The sequence below is a fragment of the Micromesistius poutassou genome (genome assembly GCF_964030765.1).
Source record: "Micromesistius poutassou genome assembly, chromosome: 6".
Taxonomy (NCBI): Eukaryota; Metazoa; Chordata; class Actinopteri; order Gadiformes; family Gadidae; genus Micromesistius; species Micromesistius poutassou.
Genome location: NC_140276.1, coordinates 11,949,824 through 11,969,823, shown reverse-complemented (window position 1 = coordinate 11,969,823; position 20,000 = coordinate 11,949,824). Strand labels below are relative to the sequence as shown.

General features: G+C 39.1%; 40 non-coding genes across 40 annotated transcripts; all 40 read right to left on the bottom strand.

Moving 5' to 3' along the window:
• Positions 1–488: 488 nt before the first annotated feature.
• Positions 489–561, bottom strand: AC3HAE_019688 (transfer RNA arginine (anticodon UCG)). Its single transcript has one exon. It is a non-coding gene; the product is annotated as a tRNA-Arg (tRNA).
• Positions 562–653: 92 nt separating this feature from the next.
• AC3HAE_019686 (transfer RNA isoleucine (anticodon AAU)) lies at positions 654–727 on the bottom strand. Its single transcript has one exon. It is a non-coding gene; the product is annotated as a tRNA-Ile (tRNA).
• Positions 728–1,159: 432 nt separating this feature from the next.
• On the bottom strand, positions 1,160–1,233 carry AC3HAE_019685 (transfer RNA isoleucine (anticodon AAU)). The gene has a single exon. It is a non-coding gene; the product is annotated as a tRNA-Ile (tRNA).
• Positions 1,234–1,398: 165 nt separating this feature from the next.
• AC3HAE_019684 (transfer RNA arginine (anticodon UCG)) lies at positions 1,399–1,471 on the bottom strand. Its single transcript has one exon. It is a non-coding gene; the product is annotated as a tRNA-Arg (tRNA).
• Positions 1,472–2,575: 1,104 nt separating this feature from the next.
• AC3HAE_019683 (transfer RNA isoleucine (anticodon AAU)) lies at positions 2,576–2,649 on the bottom strand. Its single transcript has one exon. It is a non-coding gene; the product is annotated as a tRNA-Ile (tRNA).
• A 432-nt stretch (positions 2,650–3,081) lies between these two features.
• Positions 3,082–3,155, bottom strand: AC3HAE_019682 (transfer RNA isoleucine (anticodon AAU)). Its single transcript has one exon. It is a non-coding gene; the product is annotated as a tRNA-Ile (tRNA).
• Positions 3,156–3,320: 165 nt separating this feature from the next.
• AC3HAE_019679 (transfer RNA arginine (anticodon UCG)) lies at positions 3,321–3,393 on the bottom strand. Its single transcript has one exon. It is a non-coding gene; the product is annotated as a tRNA-Arg (tRNA).
• Positions 3,394–3,724: 331 nt separating this feature from the next.
• AC3HAE_019678 (transfer RNA arginine (anticodon UCG)) lies at positions 3,725–3,797 on the bottom strand. Its single transcript has one exon. It is a non-coding gene; the product is annotated as a tRNA-Arg (tRNA).
• A 92-nt stretch (positions 3,798–3,889) lies between these two features.
• On the bottom strand, positions 3,890–3,963 carry AC3HAE_019677 (transfer RNA isoleucine (anticodon AAU)). Its single transcript has one exon. It is a non-coding gene; the product is annotated as a tRNA-Ile (tRNA).
• Positions 3,964–4,230: 267 nt separating this feature from the next.
• AC3HAE_019676 (transfer RNA arginine (anticodon UCG)) lies at positions 4,231–4,303 on the bottom strand. The gene has a single exon. It is a non-coding gene; the product is annotated as a tRNA-Arg (tRNA).
• A 92-nt stretch (positions 4,304–4,395) lies between these two features.
• AC3HAE_019675 (transfer RNA isoleucine (anticodon AAU)) lies at positions 4,396–4,469 on the bottom strand. The gene has a single exon. It is a non-coding gene; the product is annotated as a tRNA-Ile (tRNA).
• A 267-nt stretch (positions 4,470–4,736) lies between these two features.
• On the bottom strand, positions 4,737–4,809 carry AC3HAE_019674 (transfer RNA arginine (anticodon UCG)). The gene has a single exon. It is a non-coding gene; the product is annotated as a tRNA-Arg (tRNA).
• Positions 4,810–5,242: 433 nt separating this feature from the next.
• AC3HAE_019673 (transfer RNA arginine (anticodon UCG)) lies at positions 5,243–5,315 on the bottom strand. Its single transcript has one exon. It is a non-coding gene; the product is annotated as a tRNA-Arg (tRNA).
• An 802-nt stretch (positions 5,316–6,117) lies between these two features.
• AC3HAE_019672 (transfer RNA isoleucine (anticodon AAU)) lies at positions 6,118–6,191 on the bottom strand. Its single transcript has one exon. It is a non-coding gene; the product is annotated as a tRNA-Ile (tRNA).
• Positions 6,192–8,079: 1,888 nt separating this feature from the next.
• AC3HAE_019671 (transfer RNA isoleucine (anticodon AAU)) lies at positions 8,080–8,153 on the bottom strand. Its single transcript has one exon. It is a non-coding gene; the product is annotated as a tRNA-Ile (tRNA).
• Positions 8,154–8,818: 665 nt separating this feature from the next.
• Positions 8,819–8,891, bottom strand: AC3HAE_019670 (transfer RNA arginine (anticodon UCG)). The gene has a single exon. It is a non-coding gene; the product is annotated as a tRNA-Arg (tRNA).
• Positions 8,892–9,893: 1,002 nt separating this feature from the next.
• On the bottom strand, positions 9,894–9,967 carry AC3HAE_019667 (transfer RNA isoleucine (anticodon AAU)). The gene has a single exon. It is a non-coding gene; the product is annotated as a tRNA-Ile (tRNA).
• A 165-nt stretch (positions 9,968–10,132) lies between these two features.
• AC3HAE_019666 (transfer RNA arginine (anticodon UCG)) lies at positions 10,133–10,205 on the bottom strand. The gene has a single exon. It is a non-coding gene; the product is annotated as a tRNA-Arg (tRNA).
• Positions 10,206–10,536: 331 nt separating this feature from the next.
• AC3HAE_019665 (transfer RNA arginine (anticodon UCG)) lies at positions 10,537–10,609 on the bottom strand. Its single transcript has one exon. It is a non-coding gene; the product is annotated as a tRNA-Arg (tRNA).
• Positions 10,610–10,701: 92 nt separating this feature from the next.
• Positions 10,702–10,775, bottom strand: AC3HAE_019664 (transfer RNA isoleucine (anticodon AAU)). The gene has a single exon. It is a non-coding gene; the product is annotated as a tRNA-Ile (tRNA).
• A 671-nt stretch (positions 10,776–11,446) lies between these two features.
• On the bottom strand, positions 11,447–11,519 carry AC3HAE_019663 (transfer RNA arginine (anticodon UCG)). The gene has a single exon. It is a non-coding gene; the product is annotated as a tRNA-Arg (tRNA).
• Positions 11,520–11,611: 92 nt separating this feature from the next.
• On the bottom strand, positions 11,612–11,685 carry AC3HAE_019662 (transfer RNA isoleucine (anticodon AAU)). The gene has a single exon. It is a non-coding gene; the product is annotated as a tRNA-Ile (tRNA).
• A 432-nt stretch (positions 11,686–12,117) lies between these two features.
• AC3HAE_019661 (transfer RNA isoleucine (anticodon AAU)) lies at positions 12,118–12,191 on the bottom strand. The gene has a single exon. It is a non-coding gene; the product is annotated as a tRNA-Ile (tRNA).
• A 1,177-nt stretch (positions 12,192–13,368) lies between these two features.
• AC3HAE_019660 (transfer RNA arginine (anticodon UCG)) lies at positions 13,369–13,441 on the bottom strand. Its single transcript has one exon. It is a non-coding gene; the product is annotated as a tRNA-Arg (tRNA).
• Positions 13,442–13,772: 331 nt separating this feature from the next.
• AC3HAE_019659 (transfer RNA arginine (anticodon UCG)) lies at positions 13,773–13,845 on the bottom strand. The gene has a single exon. It is a non-coding gene; the product is annotated as a tRNA-Arg (tRNA).
• A 92-nt stretch (positions 13,846–13,937) lies between these two features.
• On the bottom strand, positions 13,938–14,011 carry AC3HAE_019657 (transfer RNA isoleucine (anticodon AAU)). Its single transcript has one exon. It is a non-coding gene; the product is annotated as a tRNA-Ile (tRNA).
• A 671-nt stretch (positions 14,012–14,682) lies between these two features.
• On the bottom strand, positions 14,683–14,755 carry AC3HAE_019655 (transfer RNA arginine (anticodon UCG)). Its single transcript has one exon. It is a non-coding gene; the product is annotated as a tRNA-Arg (tRNA).
• Positions 14,756–15,353: 598 nt separating this feature from the next.
• AC3HAE_019654 (transfer RNA isoleucine (anticodon AAU)) lies at positions 15,354–15,427 on the bottom strand. Its single transcript has one exon. It is a non-coding gene; the product is annotated as a tRNA-Ile (tRNA).
• A 267-nt stretch (positions 15,428–15,694) lies between these two features.
• AC3HAE_019653 (transfer RNA arginine (anticodon UCG)) lies at positions 15,695–15,767 on the bottom strand. The gene has a single exon. It is a non-coding gene; the product is annotated as a tRNA-Arg (tRNA).
• A 92-nt stretch (positions 15,768–15,859) lies between these two features.
• Positions 15,860–15,933, bottom strand: AC3HAE_019652 (transfer RNA isoleucine (anticodon AAU)). The gene has a single exon. It is a non-coding gene; the product is annotated as a tRNA-Ile (tRNA).
• Positions 15,934–16,365: 432 nt separating this feature from the next.
• AC3HAE_019651 (transfer RNA isoleucine (anticodon AAU)) lies at positions 16,366–16,439 on the bottom strand. Its single transcript has one exon. It is a non-coding gene; the product is annotated as a tRNA-Ile (tRNA).
• A 267-nt stretch (positions 16,440–16,706) lies between these two features.
• On the bottom strand, positions 16,707–16,779 carry AC3HAE_019650 (transfer RNA arginine (anticodon UCG)). The gene has a single exon. It is a non-coding gene; the product is annotated as a tRNA-Arg (tRNA).
• A 92-nt stretch (positions 16,780–16,871) lies between these two features.
• On the bottom strand, positions 16,872–16,945 carry AC3HAE_019649 (transfer RNA isoleucine (anticodon AAU)). Its single transcript has one exon. It is a non-coding gene; the product is annotated as a tRNA-Ile (tRNA).
• Positions 16,946–17,212: 267 nt separating this feature from the next.
• AC3HAE_019648 (transfer RNA arginine (anticodon UCG)) lies at positions 17,213–17,285 on the bottom strand. Its single transcript has one exon. It is a non-coding gene; the product is annotated as a tRNA-Arg (tRNA).
• Positions 17,286–17,377: 92 nt separating this feature from the next.
• On the bottom strand, positions 17,378–17,451 carry AC3HAE_019646 (transfer RNA isoleucine (anticodon AAU)). Its single transcript has one exon. It is a non-coding gene; the product is annotated as a tRNA-Ile (tRNA).
• A 267-nt stretch (positions 17,452–17,718) lies between these two features.
• On the bottom strand, positions 17,719–17,791 carry AC3HAE_019645 (transfer RNA arginine (anticodon UCG)). The gene has a single exon. It is a non-coding gene; the product is annotated as a tRNA-Arg (tRNA).
• Positions 17,792–18,224: 433 nt separating this feature from the next.
• AC3HAE_019643 (transfer RNA arginine (anticodon UCG)) lies at positions 18,225–18,297 on the bottom strand. Its single transcript has one exon. It is a non-coding gene; the product is annotated as a tRNA-Arg (tRNA).
• A 433-nt stretch (positions 18,298–18,730) lies between these two features.
• Positions 18,731–18,803, bottom strand: AC3HAE_019642 (transfer RNA arginine (anticodon UCG)). Its single transcript has one exon. It is a non-coding gene; the product is annotated as a tRNA-Arg (tRNA).
• A 92-nt stretch (positions 18,804–18,895) lies between these two features.
• On the bottom strand, positions 18,896–18,969 carry AC3HAE_019641 (transfer RNA isoleucine (anticodon AAU)). Its single transcript has one exon. It is a non-coding gene; the product is annotated as a tRNA-Ile (tRNA).
• A 938-nt stretch (positions 18,970–19,907) lies between these two features.
• Positions 19,908–19,981, bottom strand: AC3HAE_019640 (transfer RNA isoleucine (anticodon AAU)). The gene has a single exon. It is a non-coding gene; the product is annotated as a tRNA-Ile (tRNA).
• Between the last annotated feature and the right edge of the window lie 19 nt (positions 19,982–20,000).

Here is a 20,000-nt window from a genome sequence, read left to right as displayed (position 1 = left end):
AATCATCCTCAAATTGATACAATGATGAACTGAACAAGTAAGAGATGGCCAGTACGGGGGTTGAACCCGTGACCTTGGCGTTATTAGCACCACTCTCTAACCAACTGAGCTAACCAGCCTTTGATGTCAGTAGCTATTTTCATGTTTGTTTGTTTTTCAGCTAGAAACTGTTTGAAAAAGACTCACTTAAAGTGGGTCTAAGTATTCCTTTGTTTCACTAAGTGCGTAATTATAGATTAAGCCATGTTTGTTTGTTTTTCAGCTAGAAACTGTTTGAAAAAGATTCACTTAAAGTGGGTCTAAGTATTCCTTTGTTTCACTAAGTGCGTAATTATAGATTAAGCCATGTTTGTTTGTTTTTCAGCTAGAAACTGTTTGAAAAAGATTCACTTAAAGTGGGTCTAAGTATTCCTTTGTTTCACTAAGTGCGTAATTATAGATTAAGCCACGAACATGCTGACATGAATTTGAGAGATGGGTCTTTCAAGTAACCACGAAGGGATTCGAAACCTCAACCTTCTGATCCGAAGTCAGACGCCTTATCCTTTAGGCCACGTGGCTGAGGTGGTATTGAGTAATGGTCATTCAATTTTTTACGGAAGTGAATAAATCATCCTCAAATTGATACAATGATGAACTCAACAAGTAAGAGATGGCAGGTACGGGGGTTGAACCCGTGACCTTGGCGTTATTAGCACCACGCTCTAACCAACTGAGCTAACCGGCCTTTGATGTCAATAGCTATTTTCATGTTTGTTTGTTTTTCAGCTAGAAACTGTTTGAAAAAGATTCACTTAAAGTGGGTCTAAGTATTCCTTTGTTTCACTAAGTGCGTAATTATAGATTAAGCCATGTTTGTTTGTTTTTCAGCTAGAAACTGTTTGAAAAAGATTCACTTAAAGTGGGTCTAAGTATTCCTTTGTTTCACTAAGTGCGTAATTATAGATTAAGCCACGAACATGCTGACATGAATTTGAGAGATGGGTCTTTCAAGTAACCACGAAGGGATTCAAACCCTCAATCTTCTGATCCGAAGTCAGACGCTTTATCCTTTAGGCCACGTGGCTGAGGTGGTATTGAGTAATGGTCATTCAATTTTTTACGGAAGTGAATAAATCATCCTCAAATTGATACAATGATGAACTCAACAAGTAAGAGATGGCCAGTACGGGGGTTGAACCCGTGACATTGGTGTTATTAGCACCACGCTCTAACCAACTGAGCTAACCGGCCTTTGATGTCAATAGCTATTTTCATGTTTGTTTGTTTTTCAGCTAGAAACTGTTTGAAAAAGATTCACTTAAAGTGGGTCTAAGTATTCCTTTGTTTCACTAAGTGCGTAATTATAGATTAAGCCACGAACATGCTGACATGAATTTGAGAGATGGGTCTTTCAAGTAACCACGAAGGGATTCGAACCCTCAATCTTCTGATCCGAAGTCAGACGCCTTATCCTTTAGGCCACGTGGCTGAGGTGGTATTGAGTAATGGTCATTCAATTTTTTACGGAAGTGAATAAATCATCCTCAAATTGATACAATGATGAACTCAACAAGTAAGAGATGACCAGTACGGGGGTTGAACCCGTGACCTTGGCATTATTAGCACCACGCTCTAACCAACTGAGCTAACCGACCTTTGATGTCAATAGCTATTTTCATGTTTGTTTGTTTTTCAGCTAGAAACTGTTTGAAAAAGATTCACCTAAAGTGGGTCTAAGTATTCCTTTGTTTCACTAAGTGCGTAATTATAGATTAAGCCACGAACATGCTGAAATGAATTTGAGAGATGGGTCTTTCAAGTAACCACGAAGGGATTCGAAACCTCAATCTTCTGATCCGAAGTCAGACGCCTTATCCTTTAGGCCACGTGGCTGAGGTGGTATTGAGTAATGGTCATTCAATTTTTTACGGAAGTGAATAAATCATCCTCAAATTGATACAATGATGAACTGAACAAGTAAGAGATGGCCAGTACGGGGGTTGAACCCGTGACCTTGGCGTTATTAGCACCACTCTCTAACCAACTGAGCTAACCAGCCTTTGATGTCAGTAGCTATTTTCATGTTTGTTTGTTTTTCAGCTAGAAACTGTTTGAAAAAGACTCACTTAAAGTGGGTCTAAGTATTCCTTTGTTTCACTAAGTGCGTAATTATAGATTAAGCCATGTTTGTTTGTTTTTCAGCTAGAAACTGTTTGAAAAAGATTCACTTAAAGTGGGTCTAAGTATTCCTTTGTTTCACTAAGTGCGTAATTATAGATTAAGCCATGTTTGTTTGTTTTTCAGCTAGAAACTGTTTGAAAAAGTTTCACTTACAGTGGGTCTAAGTATTCCTTTGTTTCACTAAGTGCGTAATTATAGATTAAGCCACGAACATGCTGACATGAATTTGAGAGATGGGTCTTTCAAGTAACCACGAAGGGATTCGAAACCTCAATCTTCTGCTCCGAAGTCAGACGCCTTATCCTTTAGGCCACGTGGCTGAGGTGGTATTGAGTAATGGTCATTAAATTTTTTACGGAAGTGAATAAATCATCCTCAAATTGATATAATGATGAACTCAACAAGTAAGAGATGGCCAGTACGGTGGTTGAACCCGTGACCTTGGCGTTATTAGCACCACGCTCTAACCAACTGAGCTAACCGGCCGTTGTTGTCAATAGCTATTTTCATGTTTGTTTGTTTTTCAGCTAGAAACTGTTTGAAAAAGATTCACTTAAAGTGGGTCTAAGTATTCCTTTGTTTCACTAAGTGCGTAATTATAGATTAAGCCATGTTTGTTTGTTTTTCAGCTAGAAACTGTTTGAAAAAGATTCACTTAAAGTGGGTCTAAGTATTCCTTTGTTTCACTAAGTGCGTAATTATAGATTAAGCTACGAACATGCTGACATGAATTTGAGAGATGGGTCTTTCAAGTAACCACGAAGGGATTCGAACCCTCAATCTTCTGATCCGAAGTCAAACGCTTTATCCTTTAGGCCACGTAGCTGAGGTGGTATTGAGTAATGGTCATTCAATTTTTTACGGAAGTGAATAAATCATCCTCAAATTGATACAATGATGAACTCAACAAGTAAGAGATGGCCAGTACTGGGGTTGAACCCGTGACCTTGGCGTTATTAGCACCACGCTCTAACCAACTGAGCTAACCGGCCTTTGATGTCAATAGCTATTTTCATGTTTGTTTGTTTTTCAGCTAGAAACTGTTTGAAAAAAATTCACTTAAAGTGGGTCTAAGTATTCCTTTGTTTCACTAAGTGCGTAATTATAGATTAAGCCACGAACATGCTGACATGATTTTGAGAGATGGGTCTTTCAAGTAACCACGAAGGGATTCGAACCCTCAATCTTCTGATCCGAAGTCAGACGCCTTATCCTTTAGGCCACGTGGCTGAGGTGGTATTGAGTAATGGTCATTCAATTTTTTACGGAAGTGAATAAATCATCCTCAAATTGATACAATGATGAACTCAACAGGTAAGAGATGGCCAGTACGGGGGTAGAACCCGTGACCTTCGCGTTATTAGCACCACGCTCTAACCAACTGAGCTAACCGGCCTTTGATGTCAATAGCTATTTTCATGTTTGTTTGTTTTTCAGCTAGAAACTGTTTGAAAAAGATTCACTTAAAGTGGGTCTAAGTATTCCTTTGTTTCACTAAGTGCGTATTTATAGATTAAGCCACGAACATACCAACATGAATTTGAGAGATGGGTCTTTCAAGTAACCACGAAGGGATTCGAACCCTCAATCTTCTGATCCGAAGTCAGACGCCTTATCCTTTAGGCCACGTGGCTGAGGTGGTAGTGAGTAATGGTCATTCAATTTTTTACGGAAGTGAATAAATCATCCTCAAATTGATACAATGATGAACTCAACAAGTAAGAGATGGCCAGTACGGGGGTTGAACCCGTGACCTTGGCGTTATTAGCACCACACTCTAACCAACTGAGCTAACCGGCCTTTGATGTCAATAGCTATTTTCATGTTTGTTTGTTTTTCAGCTAGAAACTGTTTGAAAAAGATTCACTTAAAGTGGGTCTAAGTATTCCTTTGTTTCACTAAGTGTGTAATTATAGATTAAGCCATGTTTGTTTGTTTTTCAGCTAGAAACTGTTTGAAAAAGATTCACTTAAAGTGGGTCTAAGTATTCCTTTGTTTCACTAAGTGCGTAATTATAGATTAAGCCACGAACATGCTGACATGAATTTGAGAGATGGGTCTTTCAAGTAACCACGAAGGGGGTCGAACCCTCAATCTTCTGATCCGAAGTCAGACGCCTTAGCCTTTAGGCCACGTGGCTGAGGTGGTATAGAGTAATGGTCATTAAATTTTTTACGGAAGTGAATAAATCATCCTCAAATTGATAGAATGATGAACTCAACAAGTAAGAGATGGCCAGTACGGGGGTTGAACCCGTGACCTTGGCGTTATTAGCACCACGATCTAACCAACTGAGCTAACCGGCCTTTGATGTCAATAGCTATTTTCATGTTTGTTTGTTTTTCAGCTAGAAACTGTTTGAAAAAGATTCACTTAAAGTGGGTCTAAGTATTCCTTTGTTTCACTAAGTGCGTAATTATAGATTAAGCCATGTTTGTTTGTTTTTCAGCTAGAAACTGTTTGAAAAAGATTCACTTAAAGTGGGTCTAAGTATTCCTTTGCTTCACTAAGTGCGTAATTATAGATTAAGCCACGAACATGCTGACATGAATTTGAGAGATGGGTCTTTCAAGTAACCACGAAGGGATTCGAACCCTCAATCTTCTGATCCGAAGTCAGACGCCTTATCCTTTAGGCCACGTGGCTGAGGTGGTATTGAGTAATGGTCATTCAATTTTTTACGGAAGTAAATAAATCATCCTCAAATTGATACAATGATGAACTCAACAAGTAAGAGATGGCCAATACGGGGATTGAACCCGTGACCTTGGCTTTATTAGCACCACTCTCTAACCAACTGAGCTAACCGGCCTTTGGTGTCAATAGCTATTTTCATGTTTGTTTGTTTTTCAGCTAGAAACTGTTTGAAAAAGATTCACTTAAAGTGGGTCTAAGTATTCCTTTGTTTCACTAAGTGCGTAATTATAGATTAAGCCATGTTTGTTTGTTTTTCAGCTAGAAACTGTTTGAGAAAGATTCACTTACAGTGGGTCTAAGTATTCCTTTGTTTCACTAAGTGCGTAATTATAGGTTAAGCCACGAACATGCTGACATGAATTTGAGAGATGGGTCTTTCAAGTAACCACGAAGGGATTCGAACCCTCAATCTTCTGATCCGAAGTCAGACGCCTTATCCTTTAGGCCACGTGGCTGAGGTGGTATTGAGTAATGGTCATTCAATTTTTTACGGAAGTGAATAAATCATCCTCAAATTGATATAATGATGAACTCAACAAGTAAGCGATGGCCAGTACGGTGGTTGAACCCGTGACCTTGGCGTTATTAGCACCACACTCTAACCAACTGAGCTAACCGGCCGATGATGTCAATAGCTATTTTCATGTTTGTTTGTTTTTCAGCTAGAAACTGTTTGAAAAAGATTCACTTAAAGTGGGTCTAAGTATTCCTTTGTTTCACTAAGTGCGTAATTAAAGATTAAGCCATGTTTGTTTGTTTTTCAGCTAGAAACTGTTTGAAAAAGACTCACTTAAAGTGGGTCTAAGTATTCCTTTGTTTCACTAAGTGCGTAATTATAGATTAAGCCATGTTTGTTTGTTTTTCAGCTAGAAACTGTTTGAAAAAGATTCACTTAAAGTGGGTCTAAGTATTCCTTTGTTTCACTAAGTGCGTAATTATAGATTAAGCCATGTTTGTTTGTTTTTCAGCTAGAAACTGTTTGAAAAAGTTTCACTTACAGTGGGTCTAAGTATTCCTTTGTTTCACTAAGTGCGTAATTATAGATTAAGCCACGAACATGCTGACATGAATTTGAGAGATGGGTCTTTCAAGTAACCACGAAGGGATTCGAACCCTCAATCTTCTGATCTGAAGTCAGACGCCTTATCCTTTAGGCCACGTGGCTGAGGTGGTATTGAGTACTGGTCATACAATTTTTTACGGAAGTGAATAAATCATCCTCAAATTGATACAATGATGAACTCAACAAGTAAGAGATGGCCAGTACGGGGGTTGAACCCGTGACCTTGGCGTTATTAGCACCACTCTCTAACCAACTGAGCTAACCGGCCTTTAATGTCAATAGCTATTTTCATGTTTGTTTGTTTTTCAGCTAGAAACTGTTTGAAAAAGATTCACTTAAAGTGGGTCTAAGTATTCCTTTGTTTCACTAAGTGCGTAATTATAGATTAAGCCATGTTTGTTTGTTTTTCAGCTAGAAACTGTTTGAAAAAGATTGACTTAAAGACCGGGTAAACCAAATTCAGTATTTTTCTTCTTATCATATTAATTAGGCCTTAAATGTGTCCCTCAAAACATGTAAAAAATATTTTTCCCATTCATCATTTCCTTGAGGAGCTAGGCCTCAGAGAATGTTCTGTGTGCAGGTTTAAAATGGGCGGGTCTACATCGAGGACCGCGTTACGTAAAGCGGTCCTACTCACATAAACCCGCCCCCTGCTGCCCTCTAGGTATAAATACATTAACCGCGCACTAGCATTCTGTGGTTTCACCCGTCTATGGTTTTACCGCTCACGAGTCTGATTTGAATTGTCAGTTTGCAGCTAGCTTGCCCGTTGGACCTCTCCGGTGATGGGCGTGGTTTCCTGGCCTGCAGCGCACACGCCCCCACCGTCCTGAGCCAGGGATTACTGCTCATTTTTCATCAACTTTGAAGCATAATTTTATATACTTCGCGATTTTTTTAGTCCTTCAAATTTGGCAGGGTGGTTAATAATATATTTTCCTGTGGTATTATAAACTCAAAACCCATAATTATTTTTGGTTTACCCGGTCTTTAAAGTGGGTCTAAGTATTCCTTTGTTTCACTAAGTGCGTAATTATAGATTAAGCCACGAACATACCGACATGAATTTGAGAGATGGGTCTTTCAAGTAACCAGGAAGGGATTCGAACCCTCAATCTTCTGATCCGAAGTCAGACGCCTTATCCTTTAGGCCACGTGGCTGAGGTGGTATTGAATAATGGTCATTCAATTTTTTACAGAATAAATCATCCTCAAATTGATACAATGATGAACTCAACAAGTAAGAGATGGCCAGTACAGGGGTTGAACCCGTGACCTTGGAGTTATTAGCACCACGCTCTAACCAACTGAGCTAAACGGCCTTTGACGCAATAGCTATTTTCATGTTTGTTTGTTTTTCAGCTAGAAACTGTTTGAAAAAGATTCACTTAAAGTGGGTCTAAGTATTCCTTTATTTCACTAAGTGCGTAATTATAGATTAAGCCACGAACATGCTGACATGATTTTGAGAGATGGGTCTTTCAAGTAACCACGAAGGGATTCGAACCCTCAATCTTCTAATCCGAAGTCAGACGCCTTATCCTTTAGCCCACGTGGCTGAGGTGGTATTGAGTAATGGTCATTCAATTTTTTACGGAAGTGAATAAATCATCCTCAAATTGATACAATGATGAACTCAACAAGTAAGAGATTGCCAGTACTGGGGTTGAACCCATGACCTTGGCGTTATTAGCACCACGCTCTAACCAACTGAGCTAACCAGCCTTTGATGTCAATAGCTATTTTCATGTTTGTTTGTTTTTCAGCTAGAAACTGTTTGAAAAAGATTCACTTAAAGTGGGTCTAAGTATTCCTTTGTTTCACTAAGTGCGTAATTATAGATTAAGCCATGTTTGTTTTTCAGCTAGAAACTGTTTGAAAAAGATTCACTTGAAGTGGGTCTAAGTATTCCTTTGTTTCACTAAGTGCGTAATTATAGATTAAGCCACGAACATGCTAACATGAATTTGAGAGATGGGACTTTCAAGTAACCACGAAGGGATTCTAACCCTCAATCTTCTGATCTGAAGTCAGACGCCTTATCCTTTAGGCCACGTGACTGAGGTGGTATTGAGTAATGGTCATACAATTTTTTACGGAAGTGAATAAATCATCCTCAAATTGATACAATGATGAACTCAACAAGTAAGAGATGGCCAGTACGGGGGTTGAACCCGTGACCTTGGCGTTATTAGCACCACTCTCTAACCAACTGAGCTAACCGGCCTTTGATGTCAATAGCTATTTTCATGTTTGTTTGTTTTTCAGCTACAAACTGTTTGAAAAAGATTCACTTAAAGTGGGTCTAAGTATTCCTTTGTTTCACTAAGTGCGTAATTATAGATTAAGCCATGTTTGTTTGTTTTTCAGCTAGAAACTGTTTGAAAAAGATTGACTTAAAGTGGGTCTAAGTATTCCTTTGTTTCACTAAGTGCGTAATTATAGATTAAGCCACGAACATACCGACATGAATTTGAGAGATGGGTCTTTCAAGTAACCAGGAAGGGATTCGAACCCTCAATCTTCTGATCCGAAGTCAGACGCCTTATCCTTTAGGCCACGTGGCTGAGGTGGTATTGAGTAATGGTCATTCAATTTTTTACAGAATAAATCATCCTCAAATTGATACAATGATGAACTCAACAAGTAAGAGATGGCCAGTACAGGGGTTGAACCCGTGACCTTGGAGTTATTAGCACCACGCTCTAACCAACTGAGCTAAACGGCCTTTGACGCAATAGCTATTTTCATGTTTGTTTGTTTTTCAGCTAGAAACTGTTTGAAAAAGATTCACTTAAAGTGGGTCTAAGTATTCCTTTGTTTCACTAAGTGCGTAATTATAGATTAAGCCACGAACATGCTGACATGATTTTGAGAGATGGGTCTTTCAAGTAACCACGAAGGGATTCGAACCCTCAATCTTCTGATCCGAAGTCAGACGCCTTATCCTTTAGGCCACGTGGCTGAGGTGGTATTGAGTAATGGTCATTCAATTTTTTACGGAAGTGAATAAATCATCCTCAAATTGATACAATGATGAACTCAACAAGTAAGAGATGGCCAGTACGGGGGTAGAACCCGTGACCTTCGCGTTATTAGCACCACGCTCTAACCAACTGAGCTAACCGGCCTTTGATGTCAGAAGCTATTTTCATGTTTGTTTGTTTTTCAGCTAGAAACTGTTTGAAAAAGATTCACTTAAAGTGGGTCTAAGTATTCCTTTGTTTCACTAAGTGAGTAATTATAGATTAAGCCACGAACATGCTGACATGATTTTGAGAGATGGGTCTTTCAAGTAACCACGAAGGGATTCGAACCCTCAATCTTCTGATCCGAAGTCAGACGCTTTATCCTTTAGGCCACGTGGCTGAGGTGGTATTGAGTAATGGTCATTCAATTTTTTACGGAAGTGAATAAATCATCCTCAAATTGATACAATGATGAACTCAACAAGTAAGAGATGGCCAGTACGGTGGTTGACCCCGTGACCTTGGCGTTATTAGCACCACGCTCTAACCAACTGAGCTAATCGGCCGTTGTTGTCAATAGCTATTTTCATGTTTGTTTGTTTTTCAGCTAGAAACTGTTTGAAAAAGATTCACTTAAAGTGGGTCTAAGTATTCCTTTGTTTCACTAAGTGCGTAATTATAGATTAAGCCATGTTTGTTTGTTTTTCAGAAAGAAACTGTTTGAAAAAGATTCACTTAAAGTGGGTCTAAGTATTCCTTTGTTTCACTAAGTGCGTAATTATAGATTAAGCTACGAACATGCTGACATGAATTTGAGAGATGGGTCTTTCAAGTAACCACGAAGGGATTCGAACCCTCAATCTTCTGATCCGAAGTCAGACGCTTCATCCTTTAGGCCACGTGGCTGAGGTGGTATTGAGTAATGGTCATTCAATTTTTTACGGAAGTGAATAAATCATCCTCAAATTGATACAATGATGAACTCAACAAGTAAGAGATGGCCAGTACTGGGGTTGAACCCGTGACCTTGGCGTTATTAGCACCACGCTCTAACCAACTGAGCTAACCGGCCTTTGATGTCAAAAGCTATTTTCATGTTTGTTTGTTTTTCAGCTAGAAACTGTTTGAAAAAGATTCACTTAAAGTGGGTCTAAGTATTCCTTTGTTTCACTAAGTGCGTAATTATAGATTAAGCCACGAACATGCTGACATGATTTTGAGAGATGGGTCTTTCAAGTAACCACGAAGGGATTCGAACCCTCAATCTTCTGATCCGAAGTCAGACGCCTTATCCTTTAGGCCACGTGGCTGAGGTGGTATTGAGTAATGGTCATTCAATTTTTTACGGAAGTGAATAAATCATCCTCAAATTGATACAATGATGAACTCAACAAGTAAGAGATGGCCAGTACGGGGGTAGAACCCGTCACCTTCGCGTTATTAGCACCACGCTCTAACCAACTGAGCTAACCGGCCTTTGATGTCAATAGCTATTTTCATGTTTGTTTGTTTTTCAGCTAGAAACTGTTTGAAAAAGATTCACTTAAAGTGGGTCTAAGTATTCCTTTGTTTCACTAAGTGCGTAATTATAGATTAAGCCACGAACATACCGACATGAATTTGAGAGATGGGTCTTTCAAGTAACCACGAAGGGATTCGAACCCTCAATCTTCTGATCCGAAGTCAGACGCCTTATCCTTTAGGCCACGTGGCTGAGGTGGTATTGAGTAATGGTCATTCAATTTTTTACGGAAGTGAATAAATCATCCTCAAATTGATACAATGATGAACTCAACAAGTAAGAGACGGCCAGTACGGGGGTTGAACCCGTGACCTTGGCGTTATTAGCACAACGCTCTAACCAACTGAGCTAACCGGCCTTTGATGTCAATAGCTATTTTCATGTTTGTTTGTTTTTCAGCTACAAACTGTTTGAAAAAGATTCACTTAAAGTGGGTCTAAGTATTCCTTTGTTTCACTAAGTGCGTAATTATAGATTAAGCCATGTTTGTTTGTTTTTCGGCTAGAAACTGTTTGAAAAAGATTCACTTATAGTGGGTCTAAGTATTCCTTTGTTTCACTAAGTGCGTAATTATAGATTAAGCCACGAACATGCTGACATGAATTTGAGAGATGGGTCTTTCAAGTAACCACGAATGGATTCGAACCCTCAATCTTCTGATCCGAAGTCAGACGCCTTATCCTTTAGGCCACATGGCTGAGGTGGTTTTGAGTAATGGTCATTCAATTTTTTACGGAAGTGAATAAATCATCCTCAAATTGATACAATGATGAACTCAACAAGTAAGAGATAGCCAGTACTGGGGTTGAACCCGTGACCTTGGCGTTATTAGCACCACGCTCTAACCAACTGAGCTAACCGGCCTTTGATGTCAATAGCTATTTTCATGTTTGTTTGTTTTTCAGCTAGAAACTGTTTGAAAAAGATTCACTTAAAGTGGGTCTAAGTATTCCTTTGTTTCACTAAGTGCGTAATTATAGATTAAGCCACGAACATGCTGACATGAATTTGAGAGATGGGTCTTTCAAGTAACCACGAAGGGATTCGAACCCTCAATCTTCTGATCCGAAGTCAGACGCCTTATCCTTTAGGCCACGTGGCTGAGGTGGTATTGAGTAATGGTCGTTCAATTTTTTACGGAAGTGAATAAATCATCCTCAAATTGATACAATGATGAACTCAACAAGTAAGAGATGGCCAGTAAGGGGGTTGAACCCGTGACCTTGGCGTTATTAGCACCACGCTCTAACCAACTGAGCTAACCGGCCTTTGATGTCATTAGCTATTTTCATGTTTGTTTGTTTTTCAGCTAGAAACTGTTTGAAAAAGATTCACTTAAAGTGGGTCTAAGTATTCCTTTGTTTCACTAAGTGCGTAATTATAGATTAAGCCATGTTTGTTTGTTTTTCAGCTAGAAACTGTTTGAAAAAGATTCACTTAAAGTGGGTCTAAGTATTCCTTTGTTTCACTAAGTGCGTAATTATAGATTAAGCCACGAACATGCTCACATGAATTTGAGAGATGGGTCTTTCAAGTAACCACGAAGGGATTCGAACCCTCAATCTTCTGATCCGAATTCAGACGCCTTATCTTTTAGGACACGTGGCTGAGGTGGTATTAAGTAATGGTCATTCAATTTTTTACGGAAGTGAATAAATCATCCTCAAATTGATACAATGATGAACTCAACAAGTAAGTGATGGCCAGTACAGGGGTTGAACCCGTGACCTTGGCGTTATTAGCACCACGCTCTAACCAACTGAGCTAACCGGCCTTTGATGTCAATAGCTATTTTCATGTTTGTTTGTTTTTCAGCTAGAAACTGTTTGAAAAAGATTCACTTAAAGTGGGTCTAAGTATTCCTTTGTTTCACTAAGTGAGTAATTATAGATTAAGCCATGTTTGTTTGTTTTTCAGCTAGAAACTGTTTGAAAAAGATTCACTTAAAGTGGGTCTAAGTATTCCTTTGTTTCACTAAGTGCGTAATTACAGATTAAGCCACGAACATGCTGACATGAATTTGAGAGATGGGTCTTTCAAGTAACCACGAAGGGATTCGAACCCTCAATCTTCTGATCCGAAGTCAGACGCTTTATCCTTTAGGCCACGTGGCTGAGGTGGTATTGAGTAATGGTCATTCAATTTTTTACGGAAGTGAATAAATCATCCTCAAATTGATACAATGATGAACTCAACAAGTAAGAGATGCCCAGTACGGTGGTTGAACCCGTGACCTTGGCGTTATTAGCACCACGCTCTAACCAACTGAGCTAATCGGCCGTTGTTGTCAATAGCTATTTTCATGTTTGTTTGTTTTTCAGCTAGAAACTGTTTGAAAAAGATTCACTTAAAGTGGGTCTAAGTATTCCTTTGTTTCACTAAGTGCGTAATTATAGATTAAGCCATGTTTGTTTGTTTTTCAGAAAGAAACTGTTTGAAAAAGATTCACTTAAAGTGGGTCTAAGTATTCCTTTGTTTCACTAAGTGCGTAATTATAGATTAAGCTACGAACATGCTGACATGAATTTGAGAGATGGGTCTTTCAAGTAACCACGAAGGGATTCGAACCCTCAATCTTCTGATCCGAAGTCAGACGCTTCATCCTTTAGGCCACGTGGCTGAGGTGGTATTGAGTAATGGTCATTCAATTTTTTACGGAAGTGAATAAATCATCCTCAAATTGATACAATGATGAACTCAACAAGTAAGAGATGGCCAGTACTGGGGTTGAACCCGTGACCTTGGCGTTATTAGCACCACGCTCTAACCAACTGAGCTAACCGGCCTTTGATGTCAAAAGCTATTTTCATGTTTGTTTGTTTTTCAGCTAGAAACTGTTTGAAAAAGATTCACTTAAAGTGGGTCTAAGTATTCCTTTGTTTCACTAAGTGCGTAATTATAGATTAAGCCACGAACATGCTGACATGATTTTGAGAGATGGGTCTTTCAAGTAACCACGAAGGGATTCGAACCCTCAATCTTCTGATCCGAAGTCAGACGCCTTATCCTTTAGGCCACGTGGCTGAGGTGGTATTGAGTAATGGTCATTCAATTTTTTACGGAAGTGAATAAATCATCCTCAAATTGATACAATGATGAACTCAACAAGTAAGAGATGGCCAGTACGGGGGTAGAACCCGTCACCTTCGCGTTATTAGCACCACGCTCTAACCAACTGAGCTAACCGGCCTTTGATGTCAATAGCTATTTTCATGTTTGTTTGTTTTTCAGCTAGAAACTGTTTGAAAAAGATTCACTTAAAGTGGGTCTAAGTATTCCTTTGTTTCACTAAGTGCGTAATTATAGATTAAGCCACGAACATACCGACATGAATTTGAGAGATGGGTCTTTCAAGTAACCACGAAGGGATTCGAACCCTCAATCTTCTGATCCGAAGTCAGACGCCTTATCCTTTAGGCCACGTGGCTGAGGTGGTATTGAGTAATGGTCATTCAATTTTTTACGGAAGTGAATAAATCATCCTCAAATTGATACAATGATGAACTCAACAAGTAAGAGACGGCCAGTACGGGGGTTGAACCCGTGACCTTGGCGTTATTAGCACAACGCTCTAACCAACTGAGCTAACCGGCCTTTGATGTCAATAGCTATTTTCATGTTTGTTTGTTTTTCAGCTACAAACTGTTTGAAAAAGATTCACTTAAAGTGGGTCTAAGTATTCCTTTGTTTCACTAAGTGCGTAATTATAGATTAAGCCATGTTTGTTTGTTTTTCGGCTAGAAACTGTTTGAAAAAGATTCACTTATAGTGGGTCTAAGTATTCCTTTGTTTCACTAAGTGCGTAATTATAGATTAAGCCACGAACATGCTGACATGAATTTGAGAGATGGGTCTTTCAAGTAACCACGAATGGATTCGAACCCTCAATCTTCTGATCCGAAGTCAGACGCCTTATCCTTTAGGCCACATGGCTGAGGTGGTTTTGAGTAATGGTCATTCAATTTTTTACGGAAGTGAATAAATCATCCTCAAATTGATACAATGATGAACTCAACAAGTAAGAGATAGCCAGTACTGGGGTTGAACCCGTGACCTTGGCGTTATTAGCACCACGCTCTAACCAACTGAGCTAACCGGCCTTTGATGTCAATAGCTATTTTCATGTTTGTTTGTTTTTCAGCTAGAAACTGTTTGAAAAAGATTCACTTAAAGTGGGTCTAAGTATTCCTTTGTTTCACTAAGTGCGTAATTATAGATTAAGCCACGAACATGCTGACATGAATTTGAGAGATGGGTCTTTCAAGTAACCACGAAGGGATTCGAACCCTCAATCTTCTGATCCGAAGTCAGACGCCTTATCCTTTAGGCCACGTGGCTGAGGTGGTATTGAGTAATGGTCGTTCAATTTTTTACGGAAGTGAATAAATCATCCTCAAATTGATACAATGATGAACTCAACAAGTAAGAGATGGCCAGTAAGGGGGTTGAACCCGTGACCTTGGCATTATTAGCACCACGCTCTAACCAACTGAGCTAACCGGCCTTTGATGTCATTAGCTATTTTCATGTTTGTTTGTTTTTCAGCTAGAAACTGTTTGAAAAAGATTCACTTAAAGTGGGTCTAAGTATTCCTTTGTTTCACTAAGTGCGTAATTATAGATTAAGCCATGTTTGTTTGTTTTTCAGCTAGAAACTGTTTGAAAAAGATTCACTTAAAGTGGGTGTAAGTATTCCTTTGTTTCACTAAGTGCGTAATTATAGATTAAGCCACGAACATGCTCACATGAATTTGAGAGATGGGTCTTTCAAGTAACCACGAAGGGATTCGAACCCTCAATCTTCTGATCCGAATTCAGACGCCTTATCTTTTAGGACACGTGGCTGAGGTGGTATTAAGTAATGGTCATTCAATTTTTTACGGAAGTGAATAAATCATCCTCAAATTGATACAATGATGAACTCAACAAGTAAGTGATGGCCAGTACAGGGGTTGAACCCGTGACCTTGGCGTTATTAGCACCACGCTCTAACCAACTGAGCTAACCGGCCTTTGATGTCAATAGCTATTTTCATGTTTGTTTGTTTTTCAGATAGAAACTGTTTGAAAAAGATTCACTTAAAGTGGGTCTAAGTATTCCTTTGTTTCACTAAGTGAGTAATTATAGATTAAGCCATGTTTGTTTGTTTTTCAGCTAGAAACTGTTTGAAAAAGATTCACTTAAAGTGGGTCTAAGTATTCCTTTGTTTCACTAAGTGCGTAATTACAGATTAAGCCACGAACATGCTGACATGAATTTGAGAGATGGGTCTTTCAAGTAACCACGAAGGGATTCGAACCCTCAATCTTCTGATCCGAAGTCAGACGCCTTATCCTTTTGGCCACGTGGCTGAGGTGGTATTGAGTAATGGTCGTTCAATTTTTTACGGAAGTGAATAAATCATCCTCAAATTGATACAATGATGAACTCAACAAGTAAGAGATGGCCAGTACGGGGATTGAACCCGTGACCTTGGCGTTATTAGCACCACGCTCTAACCAACTGAGCTAACCGGCCTTTGATGTCAATAGCTATTTTCATGTTTGTTTGTTTTTCAGCTAGAAACTGTTTGAAAAAGATTCACTTAAAGTGGGTCTAAGTATTCCTTTGTTTCACTAAGTGCGTAATTATAGATTAAGCCATGTTTGTTTGTTTTTCAGCTAGAAACTGTTTGAAAAAGATTCACTTAAAGTGGGTCTAAGTATTCCTTTGTTTCACTAAGTGCGTAATTATAGATTAAGCCACGAACATGCTGACATGAATTTGAGAGATGGGTCTTTCAAGTAACCACGAAGGGATTCGAACCCTCAATCTTCTGATCCGAATTCAGACGCCTTATCTTTTAGGACACGTGGCTGAGGTGGTATTAAGTAATGGTCATTCAATTTTTTACGGAAGTGAATAAATCATCCTCAAATTGATACAATGATGAACTCAACAAGTAAGAGATGGCCAGTACAGGGGTTGAACCCGTGACCTTGGCGTTATTAGCACCACGCTCTAACCAACTGAGCTAACCGGCCTTTGATGTCAATAGCTATTTTCATGTTTGTTTGTTTTTCAGCTAGAAACTGTTTGAAAAAGATTCACTTAAAGTGGGTCTAAGTATTCCTTTGTTTCACTAAGTGAGTAATTATAGATTAAGCCATGTTTGTTTGTTTTTCAGCTAGAAACTGTTTGAAAAAGATTCACTTAAAGTGGGTCTAAGTATTCCTTTGTTTCACTAAGTGCGTAATTACAGATTAAGCCACGAACATGCTGACATGAATTTGAGAGATGGGTCTTTCAAGTAACCACGAAGGGATTCGAACCCTCAATCTTCTGATCCGAAGTCAGACGCCTTATCCTTTAGGCCACGTGGCTGAGGTGGTATTGAGTAATGGTCGTTCAATTTTTTACGGAAGTGAATAAATCATCCTCAAATTGATACAATGATGAACTCAACAAGTAAGAGATGGCCAGTACGGGGGTTGAACCCGTGACCTTGGCGTTATTAGCACCACGCTCTAACCAACTGAGCTAACCAGCCTTTGATGTCAATAGCTATTTTCATGTTTGTTTGTTTTTCAGCTAGAAACTGTTTGAAAAAGATTCACTTAAAGTGGGTCTAAGTATTCCTTTGTTTCACTAAGTGCGTAATTATAGATTAAGCCATGTTTGTTTGTTTTTCAGCTAGAAACTGTTTGAAAAAGATTCACTTAAAGTGAGTCTAAGTATTCCTTTGTTTCACTAAGTGCGTAATTATAGATTAAGCCACGAACATGCTGACATGAATTTGAGAGATGGGTCTTTCAAGTAACCACGAAGGGGTTCGAACCCTCAATCTTCTGATCCGAAGTCAGACGCCTTATCCTTTAGGCCACGTGGCTGAGGTGGTATAGAGTAATGGTCATTAAATTTTTTACGGAAGTGAATAAATCATCCTCAAATTGATACAATGATGAACTCAACAAGTAAGAGATGGCCAGTACGGGGGTTGAACCCGTGACCTTTGCGTTATTAGCACCACGCTCTAACCAACTGAGCTAACCGGCCTTTGATGTCAATAGCTATTTTCATGTTTGTTTGTTTTTCAGCTAGAAACTGTTTGAAAAAGATTCACTTAAAGTGGGTCTAAGTATTCCTTTGTTTCACTAAGTGCGTAATTATAGATTAAGCCATGTTTGTTTGTTTTTCAGCTAGAAACTGTTTGAAAAAGATTCACTTAAAGTGAGTCTAAGTATTCCTTTGTTTCACTAAGTGCGTAATTATAGATTAAGCCACGAACATGCTGACATGAATTTGAGAGATGGGTCTTTCAAGTAACCACGAAGGGGTTCGAACCCTCAATCTTCTGATCCGAAGTCAGACGCCTTATCCTTTAGGCCACGTGGCTGAGGTGGTATAGAGTAATGGTCATTAAATTTTTTACGGAAGTGAATAAATCATCCTCAAATTGATACAATGATGAACTCAACAAGTAAGAGATGGCCAGTACGGGGGTTGAACCCGTGACCTTTGCGTTATTAGCACCACGCTCTAACCAACTGAGCTAACCTGCCTTTGATGTCAATAGCTATTTTCATGTTTGTTTGTTTTTCAGCTAGAAACTGTTTGAAAAAGATTCACTTAAAGTGGGTCTAAGTATTCCTTTGTTTCACTAAGTGAGTAATTATAGATTAAGCCATGTTTGTTTGTTTTTCAGCTAGAAACTGTTTGAAAAAGATTCACTTAAAGTGGGTCTAAGTATTCCTTTGTTTCACTAAGTGCGTAATTATAGATTAAGCCACGAACATGCTGACATGAATTTGAGAGATGGGTCTTTCAAGTAACCACGAAGGGATTCGAACCCTCAATCTTCTGATCCGAAGTCAGACGCCTTATCCTTTAGGCCACGTGGCTGAGGTGATATTGAGTAATGGTCGTTCAATTTTTTACGGAAGTGAATAAATCATCCTCAAATTGATACAATGATGAACTCAACAAGTAAGAGATGGCCAGTACGGGGGTTGAACCCGTGACCTTGGCGTTATTAGCACCACGCTCTAACCAACTGATCTAACCGGCCTTTGATGTCAATAGCTATTTTCATGTTTGTTTGTTTTTCAGCTAGAAACTGTTTGAAAAAGATTCACTTAAAGTGGGTCTAAGTATTCCTTTGTTTCACTAAGTGAGTAATTATAGATTAAGCCAAGTTTGTTTGTTTTTCAGCTAGAAACTGTTTGAAAAAGATTCACTTAAAGTGGGTCTAAGTATTCCTTTGTTTCACTAAGTGCGTAATTATAGATTATGCCACGAACATGCTGACATGAATTTGAGAGATGGGTCTTTCAAGTAACCACGAAGGGATTCGAACCCTCAATCTTCTGATCCGAAGTCAGACGCCTTATCCTTTAGGCCACGTGGCTGAGGTGGTATTGAGTAATGGTCGTTCAATTTTTTACGGAAGTGAATAAATCATCCTCAAATATATACAATGATGAACTCAACAAGTAAGAGATGGCCAGTACGGAGGTTGAACCCGTGACCTTGGCGTTATTAGCACCACGCTCTAACCAACTGAGCTAACCGGCCTTTGATGTCAATAGCTATTTTCATGTTTGTTTGTTTTTCAGCTAGAAACTGTTTGAAAAAGATTCACTTAAAGTGGGTCTAAGTATTCCTTTGTTTCACTAAGTGAGTAATTATAGATTAAGCCATGTTTGTTTGTTTTTCAGCTAGAAACTGTTTGAAAAAGATTCACTTAAAGTGGGTCTAAGTATTCCTTTGTTTCACTAAGTGCGTAATTATAGATTAATCCACAAACATGCTGACATGAATTTGAGAGATGGGTCTTTCCAGTAACCACGAAGTGATTCGAACCCTCAATCTTCTGATCCGAAGTCAGACGGCTTATCCTTTAGGCCACGTGGCTGAGGTGGTATTGAGTAATGGTCGTTCAATTTTTTACGGAAGTGAATAAATCATCCTCAAATTGATAAAATGATGAACTCAACAAGTAAGAGATTGCCAGTACGGGGGTTGAACCCGTGACCTTGGCGTTATTAGCACCACGCTCTAACCAACTGAGGTAACCGGCCTTTGATGTCAATAGCTATTTTCATGTTTGTTTGTTTTTCAGCTAGAAACTGTTTGAAAAAGATTCACTTAAAGTGGGTCTAAGTATTCCTTTGTTTCACTAAGTGAGTAATTATAGATTAAGCCAAGTTTGTTTGTTTTTCAGCTAGAAACAGTTTGAAAAAGATTCACTTAAAGTGGGTCTAAGTATTCCTTTGTTTCACTGAGTGCGTAATTATAGATTAAGCCACGAACATGCTGACATGAATTTGAGAGATGGGTCTTTCAAGTAACCACGAAGGGATTCGAACCCTCAATCTTCTGATCCGAAGTCAGACGCGTTATCCTTTAGGCCACGTGGCTGAGGTGGTATTGAGGAATGGTCATTGAATTTTTTACGGAAGTGAATAAATCATCCTCAAATTGATACAATGATGAACTCAACAAGTAAGAGATGGCCAGCACGGGGGTTGAACCCGTGACCTTGGCGTTATTAGCACCACGCTCTAACCAACTGAGCTAACCGGCCTTTGATGTCAATAGCTATT